Here is a 13,411-nt window from a genome sequence, read left to right as displayed (position 1 = left end):
GTGGTTAGATTCTAGTAAAATGCCAGAATGAAAAGAAATGGACTATTTGGTGGCTCAATGTTTCATGTGAACATACAGTAGTTAGTGTTTCTGCACTGTTGCTGAGAAAGGAACTTCTTGTCTCTTGCTTTCAGAATGAAAATCTCCGGTTACCTGAGTTTAGCAGGTTAGCAAAAGTAATTTGGATGCTACAAACAAGTATTGCTTTTATTACAAGGCTGTTTAAGATGCACAGGCCAAGGGAATTCCACTTTCAAGCAACTCTGTGCTAGGGTATCAGAATATTTTTCTAGCTCTTTGAAGCAACAATTTAGCAAAATGAAATGAGCCAGAGCAATCAGAAAAGTTTCTGCAAGCACTCAAAATAGCTAAGCATCAAGAAAAGAGATATTCGTATTTTGTAGTGGCTGTCAATTGTAGATCCACAGGACATTAACACATTTATTTATATCCAAAGTGACTTACTAAAACACACACAAAAACAATTTAAAGCATAAAACAACATAGATAATATAAACACAAAAGTGGCACATCCATTAGCAAAGCAACCTTTAAATGGGAGTTCATTAAGCATTAATCTTGCTGAATAAGAAATGCCTTGAAGACATGCCTTCAACGTACTTTAAATCATCAACACAAGTATACAAAGGGAAGTTGTCAAGCATTTACAAATACAAAGCATTGTTATTATAATCCTTTCAATGATTCAAGCACTTAATGTGCTTTACTTTATAGTCATCCTTACAAAAACTCTTCAGAAGCCGATAAGTATTATCTGTCCCACATTGCAAATGTGGGGCTGAGGAAGGATCATTTACCAGGTGTTATGAAGTGCAACTCTAATATCCCTTAGCCAAAAGCTGAAGAGTAAAGGTTGCTAGAAGCTGTATCTCAACTGGTTGGTGGATTATACTTGCTAAAGGCATTTAAGGTCTTTCTCTACTTGCATTGAACACAAGCCTTCCCCCCCTCCCCCGCTGAATCTTCCATGGTGCTGCTGCTATCATTTTCATTGCCCATGAAGGAGACAGCCTCAAGTCATCCTTAACTGCAGTGATATTATAATAATGTTTTCCCCAAGTGACAGTAGCAAGGTGTGTATGATTGGTTATACTTTGCCACATATTATGAAGTGAAGAGAAGTTAGGTGACAGATAGTATGTGGGACCATGGTAGCTATAGGCCAGTGATGGTTAATCTTTTTGGCATCATGCTGAAACTGGAGGTTGCATGCTTGAAGACCAGCTGTCTGGTGCACATGCGCGCGACGTGACCCAGAAGAGCAGCTGGCGATGTCACGCATGCCCACAGAGAGGGCTCTGCATGCCAAAGGTTCGCTATCATGGTTATAGGCTGTTTCTGACTCTTCTCTGGTTCCCAGTCTGTTTAGTCTAATACTATTCTATTGTCTTCCAAAAGACCTGGATACAGCAGTGATCTTCAAGATGGAGCCGCAGGGCTAGACTTCTTAGCTAGCAAGTCAAGATTTGTTGCCTCTGTAAAGAAAAAAAAGGAAGAAGAGAGAAATCCTAAATAAGAATGCTATTTGTGACTGAGTATTATTCATGACATTTGATTACCATTTTTGAATAGAATAGAAAATAGAATAGAATTCTTGATTGGCCAAGTGTGATTGGACAACAAAGAATTTGTCTCCAGTCCATAAGCGCTCAGTGTACATACAAACATATATTGTACATACAAGATACAAACATACAGTGTACATAAAAACAAACTGTCAGTATGCATACAAACAACAAAGAGATAAATCATAAGATCTTTAATCTTAGATTACAACAGAATGGGGTACAACAGAAGCAGGGGCATAGGAACCTAGAGGTGACAGAATCCAGCCACCATTGTGACTTGTAGATGCTTCACATATCAATATGTCAGAATATTGCAGAGACAATAAAAGTAGCAGGCTAATGAGTAGTCTTCTGTGAGCATAAGGATGGATGGAAAGGCCCCGGAGTGGGTAAGTGAGAATATAATATACCCCTTCAAAGGTGGTATTCAACTGGTTCTCTCTGATTCGGGTGAACCGGTAGCGGCAGCTGTGGGAGGCTCCACCCACTCAACCTGACATAATGCGTGAGGCAGTGTGCATGTGCAGATGAGGCAAGCGTGAGCGAAGCGATAGCGTGCGAGAGTGTACTCACATTTGCGAACTGGTAGGGAAGGTAAGCGAATCCCACCTCTGTACCCCTTAGATAGATAGGCATATTACAGACCAACATTTTGACACCATTACATTCTGCTAACCATAACCATAAACCAGTTCCAGCATTCCAGGAGAAGCAACATACTTCATATAGTGATAAGCCCTAAGGAAGATATAGGGTTCAAAGTTACAATGCTGAAAGATTATTCTATTAATGCAGTATCATGCTATAATTACCCTGTGTGATCAAACCTGGAATGGCTAAGTCTTGACAAATCAGCCCAACTGTTCTAGGGGAAAGAGAGTAGATGTTCAGGAAAAGCAGAAGAGGATGCTGGGCAAACTGGAAAGCATGGTGATCTCTGGACCAACAGCTGACTCATCTTCTTCATTCCAGCTACAGCAGTAGATAAACTGATCATCAGTAAGCACGGGAGATCAAAACAAATGACCTGCATAAGCTGGAACTGCATCTCACCTTGCTAATTAAAATGAGCAGGAGGGGGAAAAAAGCAGTAAGGTCTGAAGAAATGTAATACGACTATAATAATATGATCATTATCCTAAGCCATATGGGAGAGTAAGATAATCACCTATCTTCCAATAATGGCTTCAAAGGGCTGTAACTTAGTGCTCACCTTCCACTAATTGTTGAACACAACAAAATGAACACTTTGGTATGATTACTTAATTTATAGTTTTGTAAAGGCAGCATTATAAACTGGGACTAAGAGCTTATGCAGAATGTGAGTGAATGCACGCCCACGCTTCATTTCAGTTTTGGCTCAGTAAAGTAAGATCTTCAGGTTCAAAGATAGCAACAGAATATTTAATAGCACACATTGTTATGCAAAATCTGAAGCAGAAAAGAGTCTTCAAAAAAGATCACAGCACATGTCTGTGGGATAAGATCTGATCATTTTCAAAGAGAATTTACTGAACGTTGGTTCACCTCTTCCATAAGAAGCCTTTGCTGGGCCCCGCAATTTTGGGCCAATATCTAACCTCCCAACTCGGGAGAAGTTTGGTCGAGCAGGTGGTTGCACAGCCGCTTCAGAGGGCCTTGGAAGATGTAGATTATATGGATCCTTTTCAGTTGGGATTCAAACCTATGTATGAGAGAGAAATGGCACTTTTCAATGACCTCTGGCAATGGTGGGCTGGGGATTGTGCATCTATCATTACCTATTTGACCTCTTGGCAGCTTTCAATGCCATTGATTATAGCAGCATCCTTCTGGATCAGCTCAAGGGATTGAGGGTGGATGGGACAGCATTATGCTGATTCACCTCTTTTTCCAAGGGGCAATATACTAATTGGTGGTGATTGGGGAAGAAAGGTCTTACCCTCAGCCCATACTTTCGTATTTTTCAGACTATAAGTCACATCTTTTTTCCTCAAAAAAGAGGCTGAAAATCTGGGTACGTCTTATACACTGAATACAGCATTTTTGGCCTCAAACCCTACCCCCTTCACCAAAATGGCTAGGCATAGCCTCTAGAAAGCTTTTAGCGAGCTCCTGGAGACTGCGGAGGGCAGAAATGATAAAAATGGCCCATTTTTTGCTCAATTTTACCCCCCCTTCAGCCCCCAGGAGCACTCTATAAGCTTCCTAAAGGTTATCCATGCCCCCCCCCTTTTTAATACAAAAAACGGGCCTGTTTTCATGGAAAATGGACTGTTTTTTGCTCATTTTTGCCCTCCCCAGTAGCACTCTGCAAGCTCCCTAAAGGCTATTCATGCCTTTTGGGGGGGGGGGAACGGTCCCGTTTTCACGAAAAATGGATTGTTTTTGTGAGTTTTACAGAGTGCAAAAACTTTTTTTTTAATTTTCCTCTTCAAAACCTTCCTGCGTCTTATGCTCAGGTGCATCTTATACTCTGAAAAATACGGTATGTTGGGTGCACAGGGTTTAGTGTCCTCTTCTCTCCCATTTAACATCTACAAGAGACTGCTGGGTGAGTTTCTCAATCACCATGGGATGAAGTATCACAAGTATGCTAATGATACCGTTTCTCTGAAAATAAGACCCCCCCAGATACTAAGTCCAACTGGGCTTTTGAGCGTATGTGCTAAAATAAGCCCTCCCCTGAAAATAAGCCCTCCCCAAAAATATTGCAACACAGCAGCACCATTAGGTAACCATGCTCACTGCCTCCTGCACCTCAAAAATAATAAGACCTCCCCAAAAATAAGGACAAGCACTTATTTTGGTGGTCAAAAAAAAATGAGACCTGTCTTATTTTCAGGGAAACATGGTACTTAATTATGCATCCTTTCCCCCGATGAATTACCAGTGCTGGGAACATCTTATCCTAATGCCCAGATGCTATGAGAGTCTGTATGAGGAACAGCAGGCTTCAGCTGAAGCCTGAGCAAAACTGAGAAGCTTTGGGTTTGGGGGCCTGCCAAAGACTATGCCATCTTTGCTCCTGGATGGGGTTGCGTTGCCTGAGACAGACCTGATGGGATTTCTGGATTCACAACTCCTGCTGAAGAGCAGGTGGCAGTTATGGCTAGGATGGGCTTTGCACAGCTTTGTGTTGTGTGCCACTTGTACCCATTCCTAGAATCCAGGAATCTAGGAATATTTATATTACATGATTACTATTACAGGGGATATTGTATTCAACAATGGCCAATGTTACTATGTTATTATTTGTTTTGGATGACAATGTCAGCCTTAATACAGTGATTGGAACTGGCTGCATTTCATCCCATTCTGAGATTTCTAATAGACCATTCTCAAATGCTTTGTTTAATTAGCAGCAATCTTCTATTCTTTCTCCATCCTGCATTTAGTTTTGGTAACTCCACCCCTCTCAGAGGTACTCCTGCTAGAGGATATGATGGTGGGGTTTTTTTGTGTTATTTTGGTTTTTGCTAATAAAATATCACCTAACTATAGATTTTGGATTTTTCCCCAAGGACCAAAATAGCTCTGATTGCTTCCAAAATTTTATTTGTTTTAAAAGACATAACTTCTTCAACACATACACTAATAGTTGTAACAAAAGACATGGACAAAAGGAAACTAACTAAATACCAGACAGTAAATAAGTATCAAGTGATTGTTTTTAATACAAAATAAGGAAGAAAAAGGAAATGTGCACAAAGCAGGCCAAGGTCATAAACGCAACAAGGATCGATAATCAGCTTCATCTCCCTGTGTTTACCTCTTTTCTACAAAAATAGTATAATAGAATGGGAAGATCTTAAAATAGTCTTGAAACAATAACATATTGGCTCATAACAGATGAGAGCTGGTGGCTGTGAATATCAGAGGTTCTTGCTGGAAACAATCCGATCTACAGACAGATTCATTTAAATATTTTGTAGAGTTAGGCTAATTTTTATTTTGATATGCCAAATGGGAAGAGCAAAGAATTTGATGTCAAGAAGCCAGGAATGCATGCATGCTTCAACCGCAGAGCTGTTTTCTCAAGTGTTTCTGGACCATAGTCATCGTTGCAATCATTATTTCTGTAAATAGCACAGTCATGTGGTTGAATGCCAACAACAATTAGATCAATCCGGAGGCATGCCATATACAAAATGTTTCCAAATAAAAACAAAAACAGCAATCTCTTCTTCCAAAAGTTCTTTTTTTTAAAAAAAAAACCCTAAATTCTCTCAGTGACCTCTAAAAGGCAAGGGATGTAGAAGTTGAATAGAAAAGAAAGAGACAAAAAACAGTAGCTGTGATATGGTCTATTTCAGTGCCTTCATCATTGTTAGTATCTTGATGTGGATGACCCATGAAACAGAAGCACTTGAGAGAATAGGGCAATACTACAAAAAAATTGTCTCGGGCCAATTTTTTCTATGCCGTGTTTATTATTCAATGTTATATGCCCTGATTAAGCACAGTGAATATGTGATTGTATAGAATGAAAACATAATAAAATATATAAAGAAGAAAAAAAAACAAAAAAAACAAAAAAATTGTCTCGGGTTCTTTGATTTGCAGAATAGAAATTACATTAGATAAAGGCTACACCAATAATCCTTTCCATTTTGCCCCATTGCCTCCCTGATTGCACCTCATTTAAACCCTTTAATCCGGGTTGAGAAACACTGATTTAATCTGCCTCATATATAGCATAATCATTCCAAGTATAGGACAACGTGACCATGACCAATCCATCCACCCAGGGGAGGGATTGAAAAATGTAAGCAACTGGTTCTCTGCCCGGTTGCTGGGTGGGCGTGGGCATGGCCATGGTGGGCATGGCCTACTCGGCCTCCTGCATCCCAGTGTGTGGGGGAATTTTCACCCTCCCCAGGCTCCAGAGGCTTTCCTCGAGCCTCCAGGAGACCTCCCCTGGGCTCTGGACGCTTTCAGGAGGCTGGAAACAGTCCCATTTTTGGACTTCTGGTACTTCTGGTAGAGTCATTTTTCATTCTCTTCAGGCTCTGGAGGCTTTCCCTGAGCCTCCAGGAGAGCGAAAATGGCCTCACCCAGGCTCCAGAGGCCAGAAACAAACCCCTTTTAGGACTTCCAGTACTTCTGATAGACCCATTTTTTGCCTTCCCCAGGCTCCGGAGACTTTTTCTGAGCCTCCAGGAGGGCAAAAATGGCCTCCCCCAAGCTTCGGAAGGCCTTCAGAGGCCAGAAACTGGCCCGTTTCCAGACTTCCTAGAACTCTGCGCTTACCTGGCATGATGAACGGGCTGTGTGGAGACTCCTGGGAGGATGGGGTGGAGTGGGTGGGCCCAGCCGGTCCTTGCAACAGCCATTTTGGCGAACCGGATGCAAAATTAACATCCACTTTGCCTGAACCAGTGTGAACTGGATTAATCCCACCCCTGCATCCACCACCTTTTAGATCTTAAATTAGCCAAGCAACTTGATTTTTCATGTACCAGAATGCTCTGCTTATACCAGACAGCCTGGAAAGCCTCCATTTTTTTAAAGATGTGATCATGGAATTAACAATGTTCTATACAATAAGCTACCGCACCTTTTAGTCTCTTTATTCTATATTTTTTCTGAGGATATATCAAATCATGGCATCAGCTCAACTCATCTCTACTACAAGTGATGGACTTTCATCAGCATTCATAATATATCTGCAAGTTGAAAGTTTTCAGATTGAACTCTAAGGAATACATTATTTGGACAACCACAAAACATTATGGGATGACCTGGATTGATGTCTGAGTAGTGAGATTCCAGATTCCAGATCTTAGGAAGTCAGAAGGTCTTTTATTGATTAATAAGCTACACAAATATTCTGACTCAGGGAATTGTTAAGCAGCCCATCTTCCATCTCCTACTTGACATCTGAAACAATCTTAGTCTTTTTGTTGGATTTGTAAAGAAAATGACTCAGCCTTTGCTACACTTTTTGTCTTTTATTTAAGAGGTGATGAAGTATTATTTTGACATTTTATTTATTGTTGAAAAGTCAGCCATCCAAGTCATCTTATTTTTAATTTTCCCTGGGAAAAATATTTGCAGTTTCCCCAGATTTGCTTCTATGGGGGAAAGTCAAGATGATGGCCATGGCCATATAACAGAAGACCTGCCACACTTTGCAGTCTCTTATTTGTACCACATAGAAAAAAAATGGCAGAACTTGAACTTGCATCTGTGGCTGCCTTCTTGATTATTATTTTTAAAAATTGTTTCCCCCTGGCCATCTTGGGTTAAAATAGAATCAAAATCATGTGAAGTATTAATACAGCTTTATAAAACCCTAGTAAGACCACACCTAGAAGAGTGCAACCAATTTTGGTCATCACACTACAAAAAAGATGATGAGACTTTGGAAAATGTTCAGAGAAGAGCAATTAAGATGATCAAAGGCCTGGAGACTAAAACATATGAAGAACAGTTGAAGGATTTGAGTTTGACTGGGCTAGAGAAAAGAAGAATTAGGGGTGACATGATGGCAGTATTCCAATATCTTGAGGGGCTGCAACAAAGAAGAGGGTGTCAAATTATTCTTCAAAGCACCAGAGGGCAGGAGAAGTAACAATGGTTGGAAACTAATCAAAGAGAGAAGCAACCTGGAATTAAGAACAAATTTCCTAACAGTGAGAACAATTAACCAGTGAAACAGCTTGCCAACAGAAGTCATGGGTGCTCCATCACTGGAGGTTTTAAAGAAAAGAATGGACAGCCATTTGTCTGAAATGGTGCTATAGCATCTCCTGCCAGAGCAAAGGTCTGGACTAGAAGACCTCCAAGGTCCCTTCCAGCTCTATTCTATTCTAAAATTTAGAAACATGCTACATAACGCCATCTCGTGCTTGACTCACACAGCAGTTCTTTGCAAATACTTCAAGATGTCTGAATATTCTTGCTGATCAGATTGAATTTTTTAACTCGCCACACGGGAGAAGGGAAATTTCTCTGCTTCAGCCCATTTTACCCTGCTGACTTTGGAGATGTTTAATATTAGCCCACAAAGCTAGCAATTCCATGAAGATGATTAATTGGGTGGAATAGGGTAATTACATTAATTGTCAAAATTCCTGGCACTTGGCAAGCGGATCTGTAATATTTGCAGCTGCTGTTCATGACAGCTGCATTGACCTGGCACGTAGTCAGATGGTTTCAGGAAGAATAGCATATTTAACACCTTCGTGAACAACACCCGTTGCCAAAAGCGACAGTGGTTACAGAGAACAGCGATGGGTGAGAAAAGAAGTGCACAAGAAGATTTGAATAATAGAGCATTAAAAGAACTTTGAGAGAAACAAACCCAACACATTTTAATAAAAGGCAATATATTCACTTTTATTCCGGAGATCGTGCAAACATCAACAGTCAAAAGTTAAGAAAAAGAGAATTAATTGTATAAATAACACAATCTGGAATGAAAAAGGTGTTTGCTTTGACCACTTCTAGATTAGACCTACTTTGGCTTATTGCTGATATCCCATGTGCAATCCACCCATCCACCCCTTTGGACTTGAGCAAATGTTGGATGGGGAGAGAAAGTGGCCAGATTCCAGGCTGAGTTTCGAGGGTTTTTCTAGCCAGAAAAGCATCTGAAAACGGGTAACACAGTCAGGTTTTCATTTCCCCCCCCCCTATCAACATTTGATAGAGTTTCAACCTTGCTATTATTTCTTCACAAGTGCTTTTCAAAAGAAAGACAAAAATAAATAAATAAATATAAATAGATGGAAAACAGGAGAGGGAGAAAATTGGGGAAAAAATGACATCACTTGGACATACTCTTCTGCACAATTACACCGAGGAGACATGAAGACTGTATATTAAAAGCTGCACTTTGAAGTCCCCCTACAATACAGAGCTAACAATACAGGGCCAATATAAACGAGAGGTAAAGTTAGCTTTCCCGATTCGTCCCTGGCCATGTCAAAACCTGCCCTTTAAAAAAAAAAAGACGTAAAGACTAGCATGAAGGAATTGAAATGTGTGGAGGCTGAATTTCTCTTCCAGTCTTTCAGGGCTAGGAGGAAGGGAATTATGCAGTTTAAGAAAAGACAGAAAAACGGCAGGGAAAATATAAATTGACAATGGTTGGGTTGGGTAGCTGACTGCCCCAGAGGTGGGATCCACTTACCTTTCCCACCGGTTTGAAAATGTGAGTGCGCTCGCACCTCGTCTGCACATGCGCACCGTCTTCTGCATATGCACAGTGCTCGCACATTATGTCAGGGTGGGTAGGCAGAGCCTCCCGCAGCCGCCGCTATCGGTTCGCCTGAACCAGAGAGAACTGGGTGAATACCACCTCTGGACTGCCTTCACAAGCATCCCCGAGAAGTGAAAAAGTCAAATGGTAGCTACAGGATAAAAGACATTCCTCACAAACCCACTTTTTAAAATGTTTGATGGCATGTTGAAGCCATCATTTTTCATGTATTTTTTTTGATACCCCCTCTCCTATAAATGTCTCTGACTATCTCCAAATAATAGCTGTTGCTAAGCCCAATGATATATATTATCACCTGGTCAGTGGTGGGATTCAGCCGGTTTGCACTTATTCAGGAGAACCGGTTGTTAACTTTCTAAGCAGTTCGGAGAACTAGTTATTGGAAGAAATCTCCTTTGATTTTTTCCCCACTTTGCAGGGCTAATCCTGTAAGGAAGGCAGGAAGGAAACATTCTGGTGTTTCTAGCCTAATCTTTATTGCCCTGCTTACAGAAACTGCCTCTCCGGTTAACCCTTATTACATTCTAACAGCCAACGCGAAGCGCCCATCGACATGAGTGACATTGAATTGGCCACACCCACCCAGTCACATGACCACTGTGCCCCACCTACACAGCTGGTCATTAGGACAGAGAACCAGTTGTTAAATTATTTGAATCCCACCACTGCACCTGGTACTGTTAAGACGAGAAATGTGAAACTAAAAAGAAATGGTGACCTTTAGATTCATCCAGGTATGCCTGTGTCAAAATAAGCATCTTCATTAAACCAATAAGGACCTTAGAGGTAGAAAGGATGAACTTCTAATCCATACAAAAGTCTAGGGTAATGAAAAATTAATTAACGCTGCACTGAATTAAATAGCAGGGATATTTTAATTATACAAGAATTAAGGATGTTATTAGTATATAATCACCATATATTAATATAGCCACTAGTGACCTCTGTTTTTAAAATCCTTCCTTCAGCCACTGAGTCGTAGCTGAATTTGACAAGGTTTTAAAAAAAAGAGTTGCAATTAATTTTTTTAAAAATCAGGGCATAGGGAACATATTGGCTGAATGTACACTGAGGTAATATTGTTGTTTCTGGCTCAGAATGCTGTATGGCTGCAACTATTGTGGCCTGCAAACTGTGGTTTATAGCAGTGTCCCTAAAAGCCAGGACAACATCAAGTGATGAAGCACATCATGGCCAAATTCAGAGAATGATGCAATCACACATTACATTTTGTGATGACATCATCACAACATCATGGTGCACATTCTCCTCCACTCCTGCTGTTGCCCTCTTCAGATGCTCGTGAACTCGACTCTGAATACAGGAATATTGTCTGTTGACAGAAAATACTACAATTTAGCAAGGGTTCCATCTGGGAGCAATTTTTGTTGTTTCTCACATGGTTCTAGGGGGGCAAAATTGGGAGTAATCGGTAAAAAATAGCTTCCTGTTCCTTTTCTCCAATGTGTACAAAATTCTGTTTATGGGAATGCTAAATTTAAGCACACCAGAAACAAGATTCAGTAGTCCCGCAGGAACTGGAAATAGGCTACAGACAAAAAAAAAAACCCAAAAACCTGGAGGCCATGTAACTGTTCCTCATCTTTTTTTCTGTTCAGGAGGCTTTTATTTTGTATTCATGCAGTTTTCACTAGAATTCTACAGTATTCAGTTGGAAGCCAAACACCAATTTCTCTTTTTTTTCTTTACTGGCAAATTAAAAAAAAAAAGATTGGAGATTTACCAAGGTTTTTAATTAGTAATGAGTAGGAACTTTCCATCTCGAGGTATGCTCAACTTACTAACATCCCTCTCAGTAACAAGGAACAACCATATAGGCACATATCTTCATCATTTCCATCATTTCACCAATACCAGCAACTCATACATTACAGCTGTTCTGTGGCCTGGTAACATGTGACTACCCTCTCATCCAGTTAATACCATTTATCTAACAATCCTGTTGAGTGCTTTATGAACATGTGTGGTATATTATATATATATGCAATGGAAAGCTTTGTACCTGAAACCAATTCATAGGGAGGTTTGAAGCTACCATGTCCCCCTGAAAATAAGACCCGGTCTTATATTTGGGGAGGCTCCAAAATAGGGCTTATTTTGGGGAAAATATGATTATCAGGGTGATCATCCTGGCCCTGGCCCCCAGTACATACACAAGAGGTGGCAAGAATGCGGGGGGCTGATGGCATCCAGCAGCAACTGCAGCCTGCCAGCTTCTTGGTCAGTGCACTCTGGGGCTATGCAACCTGTGCAGCACAGGTGAATTGATTACCTGTCCAACCAGCAGATTGAGACAGAGGTGGGGGGAGGCAAGCGACCCGAAGACGCCACACGGGCTGTGGGAAAGCCGAGAGTTGGTGGGCTAAAGTAGGTAGCAGGCCACAGGAGGCTCATCTTTGTGAGGTGGCACCAGTAGCAAATGGAGGTAGAGGCGCAGGGGGAGAAGGCAGGCAATCTGGCCCACAAGACAAACTGAGAGATGCGAAAATGAGCCTCCTGCAGCCAGTCGGCCACTCTATAAACCACTTAGAGAGGGCTGTAAAGCACTGTGAAGTGATATATAAGTCTAAGTGCTATTGCTATTAGTCTGCTTAAAATCTGGATTCTATTTACTGGCTACTGGGTAAACAGGGTGCCAGGGAGGTGGAGCGCTTAGCCTGAAGACGTGCAAACTGTGGCATTCTCCTTAGACTGATGATGGCAAACCTATGGCATGCATTCCACAGGGGGCACGCAGAGCCCTATCTGCGGGAATGCTCCACCACGCATGCGTGCAAACCTCCCACCAGCTAGCTGATTTTTGGGTCTCCGCTGTGGAGGTGTGTGAGCATGTGCAGCAGGTGGGGGGAGTGGTGGAGCGCCCTACGGCCCATGTTTGGTTCCAGGAGGCTTCAGAGAGGCTTGTTAGGCCAGGGGTGTGGGGGGAGTGCAGAGGGGGCATGTGTGTATGCCTAGGGTGGCGCATTATGAGTGTGGGGGGGGGGGCGTGTGCTGTCGCACGCAAAGGATTTCAGCACGCGAGGAGAAAAAGGTTAGCCATCACTGCCCTAATCATTCCTGTCAATGCAAGACTAGACACTCATGGAAGGGAGCAATATCATGTCTTTTCTTCCCCTCAAACAAGGGTTATCCTCCACCATAGCCTTGCTGTCTGAGTGGCAGTGTCACATGATGGCCAGGACTGAAACATTCCTCTGTGCACTGTACAGTTCTCTTGCCTGCATACTCAAGCATGACAGGCAGGAGATGCTTTGCTAATTACATCTGCTTAAGGTGGGGTGATGATTGCCTCAGGAATGCAGCTTTGGGTTCCTCTGTCTCTTATAGCTCAAAGACTGGCTTACAAGAAGGCAATCTTCCTTCTAAAATCTAATCTGAAAAATGATCAACTCTTGCAGAATTCATGTTTTCAACATTCTCTGTATTTTCAAATGCCATATGTCAGCTTCAGTCCCTAGCCTTGTTGACTCATTGCATTTTAGAAATGCAAAACTACTAACGTATGAATTAGAAGAATTTATCATAGGACATAGACATAAACAGTGAAGACTCCATGCTTTGCACTGAAATCTAAAATATCTGAATACCTAAG

The 13,411-nt window shown here is 41.5% G+C and overlaps 1 long non-coding RNA gene across 1 annotated transcript; it reads right to left on the bottom strand.

Annotated features, from left to right (window-relative positions):
• Positions 1-396: 396 nt before the first annotated feature.
• LOC148047986 (uncharacterized) lies at positions 397-3,282 on the bottom strand. Its single transcript, XR_015695774.1, has 3 exons — positions 3,170-3,282; positions 2,163-2,327; positions 397-1,496 (listed from the first exon to the last, which is right to left on the bottom strand). It is a non-coding gene; the product is annotated as an uncharacterized LOC148047986 (long non-coding RNA).
• Positions 3,283-13,411: the final 10,129 nt, after the last annotated feature.

Source organism: Thamnophis sirtalis, unplaced genomic scaffold, assembly GCF_051295495.1.
Source record: "Thamnophis sirtalis isolate CommonGarterSnake01/CBP01778 unplaced genomic scaffold, rThaSir2_p1.2 scaffold_3, whole genome shotgun sequence".
Taxonomy (NCBI): domain Eukaryota; kingdom Metazoa; phylum Chordata; class Lepidosauria; order Squamata; family Natricidae; genus Thamnophis; species Thamnophis sirtalis.
The sequence above is the reverse complement of the archived record's forward strand: the minus strand, read 5'-3'. Positions and strand labels throughout refer to the sequence as shown.